The 6,898-nt window shown below is 48.6% G+C and overlaps 1 protein-coding gene across 3 annotated transcripts in view; it reads right to left on the reverse strand.

The window, feature by feature from the left end:
- Positions 1–807: 807 nt before the first annotated feature.
- SOCS7 (suppressor of cytokine signaling 7) overlaps positions 808–6,898 on the reverse strand; it is a 53,103-nt gene continuing 47,012 nt past the window's right edge. For all 3 annotated transcript variants that reach the window (XM_032279822.1, XM_032279824.1, XM_032279823.1), the window contains one exon: positions 808–6,863. The gene's annotated coding sequence lies outside the window, so the exon portion shown is untranslated. The remainder of the gene's footprint in view (positions 6,864–6,898) is intronic.

The raw sequence follows: 6,898 nt of genomic DNA on the forward strand, positions 1-6,898 counted from the left end.
CGTATGCTACAGAGAAAACTTTTGTGAAGTCAAATCAATGCAGCAAACCTTATTGCCGTCTTAAGATATTGCCACAGCCACCCCATCCTTCAGCAACTGCCACTCTAATCCATCAGCAGCCATCAACATCACGGTAAGACCCTTCACCAGCAAAAAGATTACTATTTGCTGAAGGCCTAAATGATTGTTAGTGTTTTTGGCAATAAAGTATTTTTAAATTATGTACTTTTCTTTTAAGGTTACAGAATTAAGACACGACAGTATAGCGTAAACTGGGAAACCAAGAAATTTGTGCGACTTGCTTGTGATGTTCACTTTATCGTGGTGGTCTGGAATAGAACCCACAAAATCTCCGGAATATGCCTGTACACACAGTTGTCAACCAGAGGAACAACCTGGTCCTTTTCTCTCTGAAGACCACAGTTTAAGCAATAGTGGGCTAAGCAGGAGGGCTATAGGTTAAACTTAGGAAAAGCCTCAGGGCCAGCCAGGGTGAATGCTAGGAAAATATCAACTCTCCCTAGGTAGAGCCCCAGGTATTGCTCACCAAGACAAAAAGGCCACAGGCACTTGGCCCCAGAAGCTCTCTGGAATGCTCCTGCACTTCCTAGGGAAGGAGAATGTAGCTCTGAGCAGTGGCCATCAGCCTCAGGGATTTTTCAGCGCCTCTAATGCTGACAAGCCCAGTTCTTGGCTGACCTCACAGGGATCACCCATTCCCTGGGGCTGGGTCATCAGACCCTACGGGGGCATGTGAGGAGTCACATGAGATGGGAGAGTGAGTGAAAAACACAAGCCCAAAAAACATTAATTTCTAAACATTTTTATTTCAAATCTCTTTTCACCCCTCCCCAGAAAGACATGGGTAGGTACAGCAATCATAAAAAGGAGATAGAAACACAAGAGTCAAATGTCTCTCGCACTGACACTTACAAAAACTGGGAATTGTACATGGGTTTTCCAAACAGGACCTGCAGCAGCTACTAATGTCCCTTCACAAGAATGAAACATGCCTATTAATACAGTATACACAGACACCCCATTCTGGAACTAATCTACAGGGACATCCCTAACCCCACCCCCTCTATCCCCAGAAAAATACCAAAACACACCCAAAGTGCATTTGTTTTGTTTATATCAAAACATCTTTCCTTTTCCCCATCCCACCCTCAGACCCTCCCACCCCATTTAAGATTGGCCTGCAAGTCTATTTTAACCATTTAGTATTTTTTATAGTTTATGAAAATAAATTATACAGCAACTATTTTAATAAATTAAGCACAAAAAAGAAGGGTAAAAGAGGAAAACTAAATGGGAAGACAAAAGCCAGGCCACACTTTGGCTTGGAGGAGGGCGGGAGGGGGGTGCTAACGGGGACAGGAGTGGTTGCAAGGGGTGGCTTCCTTTCTGGTGAAAAATTGGCAACCACCCCGAGCCCAGAATGACACCCCTCTTCATCGAGTTTCTCAAAAACCAAAAACATATAGCAGAGGCTGTGCCACGGGCAGCACCAGTTTGGGCATTCCAATAGCCAGCTACCCAAAGCGGCACCTGGACCCTACCTGTCCCTTGGACAAGATTCTGGGCCTAAGAGTGAGGGGCAGGTCCCCACCCAAGGGAGCACCAGAGATGGAGGTGTCAGACCAGGCTTCCGCTCCACCTGAGCTGGTTAGGGAGCTCAGAACGAAGCTCTGAGCAGGGCAGTGTGGTATGTGATGATTCCAGAGTCTGAGGAACAGTGTCCTAAGCTCCTCACACTCGATCTCCAGGAGGAACTACGATCGCAGTCCAGCTGCAACCAAACATGCACATCTTCCTGCCTCGGCTGGCTGCTTTCTGCCTGCCCCTCCAGGCCTCTTGGCGTTGCAGAGGAAGGGGTAGGAGAGGGAAAGGGAGTGGTTCCAGGTCCCTTCTAAACCCTCTAGAAATGTAATGGGAGTGAAGCAGGTCACAAACTCAGCATGCAAGGATGCCTTCCCGGGAGGTAGATGGGAGTAGGATGGGATAGCAGGTGTGGAGGGGACAGGAAGGGAAACAGGAAGAAACTGGACGACACCTACCAGGAAGGTCAAGAAGCAATGAAAAGGACAAAGACAATATGAAATCTGCATGTAAAGAAAGGTCCTTTTCTGGCAGATTAGAGAATCAACATTTTCTGTACAGCTCATTACTCTACTTTCCTAACTGCAGTACCCGGGTCGCCAGCGCCTGTGTCTACGATCCAGCCCCCATTTCACTGCTCCCAAGACCTTGCTCTCCATGTTCTCAAGGCCTCCGATTGTTCTGTGCTACGCATGAAGGCTCCAATGTCAAAGCAGGCTCTACCACGGGGACGTGCAGACTTGACCTTTGTGGCCCAAGCATTCTATAGCTATCATAGCGTAGGAGGGGGGCACACTTTTCTTTCATTTTTTTTCTTTTTCTTTTTTTAATAAAAAAGGTTTTACTCCCCAGGAGCAAATAAATCATTTTGAACTACTGATAAACACTGCTGCAGTGAAAAGAAAGATGGCTACATGTATGCAATAGCACAAATTCAGTGTAAGAACAGCTGTGTTGACAATTAGAGATAAAAATCACTTATCCATTCCCTCCTTTCCCACAAACCAAACCGAGGATTCCCATAGGGAAAATGTCTAACTCAATAGCTCCTCCCTTACATGACAGGGGTCGTGTCATTCTCTTAAAAGTGGAAAACAAATGCCAGGTCTTCCCCTAGTGGAGATGCTCTTAACACCCCAACTGGTAGCAAGACTTCTGCAAATGAGGACACACACACACACACACACACACACACACACACACACACACTCACACTCTCTCTCAGACCTCCTTCCAGCAGCCATAGACCATAAAGTTAGTGGCTTGTCCACTAACTTTAGGGCTCCAAAGCTAAGGGAGAGAGGCAGCTGGGAAGGGAAAGATCTAATTGAAGGAAAAAGCTCCTCCTCTCCCCACATCCTGCTGGGAGCAGAGGGCTTCATGCAGGACATGCTTTTCTGGGGGCCCCTGGGATAAGGGCTGACAAGGCTGCATGCATTCCAGGGCACTTCTGGCTCTACTCCCACCTCTCACTCCTAGGCCTGGGAACTATCACCTCCATTCCCCAATTCTTGGATGTGTGTTACAGGGGTGTCCGCAGCTATCTCCACACCATCCCCAACCTCAGGGTGGGCTTACATGATTAGCCCAAGTGAAATGTGGGGATGGGGAAGGAGCAGGAGCCATGCTAGAGCTCCCCTTGGTCACACCTTTCTCCTCAGGGTCCTGGCACCACCTCCATGGCTCAGGTTCCAGGATGTTACCTAAGCACAGGCAGGTGACCGGGCCAAGGTCAGCACCAATGGTCCCGAAGAGCCACCTGCCACCCACTCATCTAGTGCCCACACCAAAACCCCCACCTGCCTACTCCTGTGCTCCCAACACAGCACACAAATTTCAAGTAACAGCAAGTTGTAGCAGTAGTTGTCACTGGCTCACATTGGCTCACTCTCAACCTGAGGAAGGTTACAGTAGATCAGTTATAAACAGATGAAGGTTATAAAAGCAGGGCCTGAGGCCACTGCTGTCACCCACCCACAACTTATAAATCAATAGTGGGTCACTAGGTGTGAGCCTTTTCCAGCTTGTGACTTGAAAATACAACCAGAAAAGAATACTTTTTTTTTTGAGATGGAGTCTCGCTCTGTCACCCAGGCTGGAGTGCAGTGGCATGATCTTGGCTCACTGCAACCTCCGCTTCCTGGGTTCAAGCAATCCTCCTGCCTTAGTCTCCTGAGCAGCTGGGACTACAGGCACACACCACCACGTCCAACTAATTTTTGTATTTTAGTAGAGACAGAGTTTCACTATGTTGGCCAAGTTGGTCTCAAACTCCCGACCTCATGATCTCCCCGCCTTGGCCTCCCAAAGTGCTGGGATTACAGGCCTGAGTCATCACACCCAGCCCTAGAAAGGAATACATTTAAATGAGATCTGTACAGCACTGGCGAAGGAGGGGTAGGCCTGGTCGGGGAGGTGAAGGGCAGGTGTTGCCCCAGCTGCCACGCCTGTTCCTCCGCTCCATTTACTCTGACTAGGCAACTTCCCAAAGAGCTGGCCCAGCTCCATGCCTCCTCCTCACCTTCCCCTAACTGCTCTGTGCAAGGCCACCCATGCAGTCACCAAACACCCACACCTGATGAAGACTATCTCCGCTTGCGCTGCTCTGTTTTGCAGACTGCTCCACGGAGGAAGGACTAGGCTGTGGCCAGGGCTGGGACCAGTGCACCGACAGATCACAGACCCAGTTCAACACAACTCTCCCCAGGAGGAGAAAAGTGGGTGGTGAAGTTGGGTCACAGCTCCTCAGTTCGTTTATTTTGTACCTGAGTGTATGAGTTCTCCAGAAGACACCCCAGTAACCAGGGGTGCGGGGGCTCTGCCTCCCTCACACAGCCTGAGCTGACCACAGGGAGGCCCTGGCAATGGACAGGAGCCTTGCTGACTTGAGGCTTCGGGCTCCACCTCACCATCCTAACCCCTTGGCACTCAGGCCTGCCTGGTGGCTGGGGACCTTCCATCTAGACAACTGCACTGCAAAGGATTCTTTAGCGATGTTCCTCTAACAGGGCTATGCATTGTTCAGTATATGCAATGCAGATTTCTGCTTCCTTGCTCTTGTTCATGTTTTTCTCATCTTACTTTCCTGCCTTTGACTACAACCCAAAGCCTCAGAGGCACAGAACTTTCCCAGACCATCTGGTCTATCCTGATCTTACCTACTATAAGCATCTTTAGACAGTCCTTGATTTTCTGCTTGATGTGCCATAGTCACCTCAAAGTTCCCTTAGGCCACAGATTATGTCTTTTACCTTTTTTGTTTTCTACAGTATCCAGCCCACAGCCAGGCACACACACACTAAAAAGTAATCTTAAAACTATGGGTGGTTGAAAAGGAGCAAAAAAAGACCCCAGGCTGTGTACCAGCCACCCAAGGATCTCAATGGATTCCAGACTTCAGGCTCTATATTGGGGTGGCACTTCCTGCAAGATGGCGAGTAATATTACTTGTACTCTCACGAGGCAACACTCACATGCTAAGCCAATTACTGGAATCATAATCTTGCTTAGTTGTTATTACTACCATGGAAGCCAAGGAAAGAGGTACCACATGACGAATCAGAGGTGGGCTGCGTTTATGCTGACAAACTCATCTTCTGGGCCACCCCTCCAAAGTCAGGTAATGATGCCAGTTTCCTCCCTGTTCAGCTACAAGGAGGAAGACTTGTCACTCCATGCAGGACTAAGGAGGGCAGTGCTCCCAGATGAGGCGGTACTATAAATTAACAAGACACTGTGGCCCCGGCCAAACCATCAGGAAGCCACAAACCTGACATTGTTATCTATCTTGTGAGATGACGCAGCTATAAGCATGGGGAACCCAGAAAAGATTCTCACAGAACACGCGCAAAGGAGTCATAAAGACCCAACAGCTCTACTGTCACATCTCAACAGCAAACCTCTCCCCAGAGCAGCTCTACAAGAAAACAAACTCACAATGTCATATGAATTGGCCATGGCCAGCTGCAGAAACAATTAAAGGCCACTGGAGTTTTTCTCACTGCTCATCCTGAGAGCTGGAAGGCTGGTAGTTCTCAAGTTGGCACCTGACAGACTTTCCAGTGAGTGGAGACCAGTGGGATCAGATCTGGAAACGTCTAGGTTTCTAGAATGAACACAGAAAAATAAAGAAGCCCTTGCCACCTCCCATCCCAGAAGTGGGACAACAGTGATAAACCTAAAAACGTGAGATGCGATGCTCTCCTCTGATCTAAGGAAATCCCATCAGGGCTGCGTTCTGAATGCTTCCTCTAGGACAGCATACTGTGGCAGCTGCATTTCTCACCTTCCTCCACATTCCCCCTCACAAGCTGACAGACACATGGAAGTAACGCTGACTCCAAAGTCGTGAGTACAGTTTGCCATGAAGAACCTGGAAGCATGCTCCATTCAATTTGGCTCTGAACCGCCCAGGTGATGAGAAACACGATTGCCTTGACAGCTGGCAGAAGCAATAGGGATGCCGTTACCATGACCAGACTAACATGTACGGTTATCTCAAGGGAGAATGGGTTGAGGGCACAGGAAGAAAGGGATTAACTTCAGGTCATGGAACTTAAGGAATTAAGTAAATCACAACTAATAAAGCTTCCATGAGCGGTGTTTCTGAACTCAGGTTCCTAAACCTTAAAAAAGGATGCAGGAGTCACTACTTCCCCTAGCTAAGGCCATTTGCCAGGTTTTGCCCAATGATCTTCTTTTCGAGACCACCCACCCTCCTTTCTCTCCTGCTCCTACCACAGCTGCCCATGGCAACAAGAAGCAGATTCCCCCTCCCTCAGGAACTCCCAGTCCTGTTGCAAACCTCAGGCCCCTCCCATCTTCCAGGCCCACAGCAAAGATTCAAATTCTGCCTTTGGCACCAGCTGAATGGCCGTCCCCTGTCCCCAACTCCCACCTCTTCTTTGGACCTGCTCACCCTTTGCACCACTTCCAATCCAATGGGCACAAGCCCCGGCTGCCTTCAAGGTGAGTTTTCCATACCAAGTAATACAAATACCAAAAACAAAACTTCTGAAAAACAACAGTGTTGAGACTTCTTCCAGTTTTCTAAGGAGCCCCTCCAGTCCTAAGATGCCCAGGGGTGGGTGTGAGGTGGAGCCCACGCAGAGTACCGTCATGTGCTTCTTCCAAGCCCCAGGGCTGCATGGGGAACCAAAGTCTCTGCAGAGAATACCAACTTTCCTGTTCCCTCACTTTTCCTCTTCTTTTCATGGTAGCTTCATTTGGTTCTTCAAAACTGGAGCTTGGCAACCAAATGCCTAAGTAAAAAAAAAAAAAAAAAAAAAAAAAAAAA

The sequence above is a fragment of the Sapajus apella genome, unplaced genomic scaffold, assembly GCF_009761245.1.
Source record: "Sapajus apella isolate SASKATOON/1434 unplaced genomic scaffold, GSC_monkey_1.0 scaffold12, whole genome shotgun sequence".
Classification (NCBI taxonomy): domain Eukaryota; kingdom Metazoa; phylum Chordata; class Mammalia; order Primates; family Cebidae; genus Sapajus; species Sapajus apella.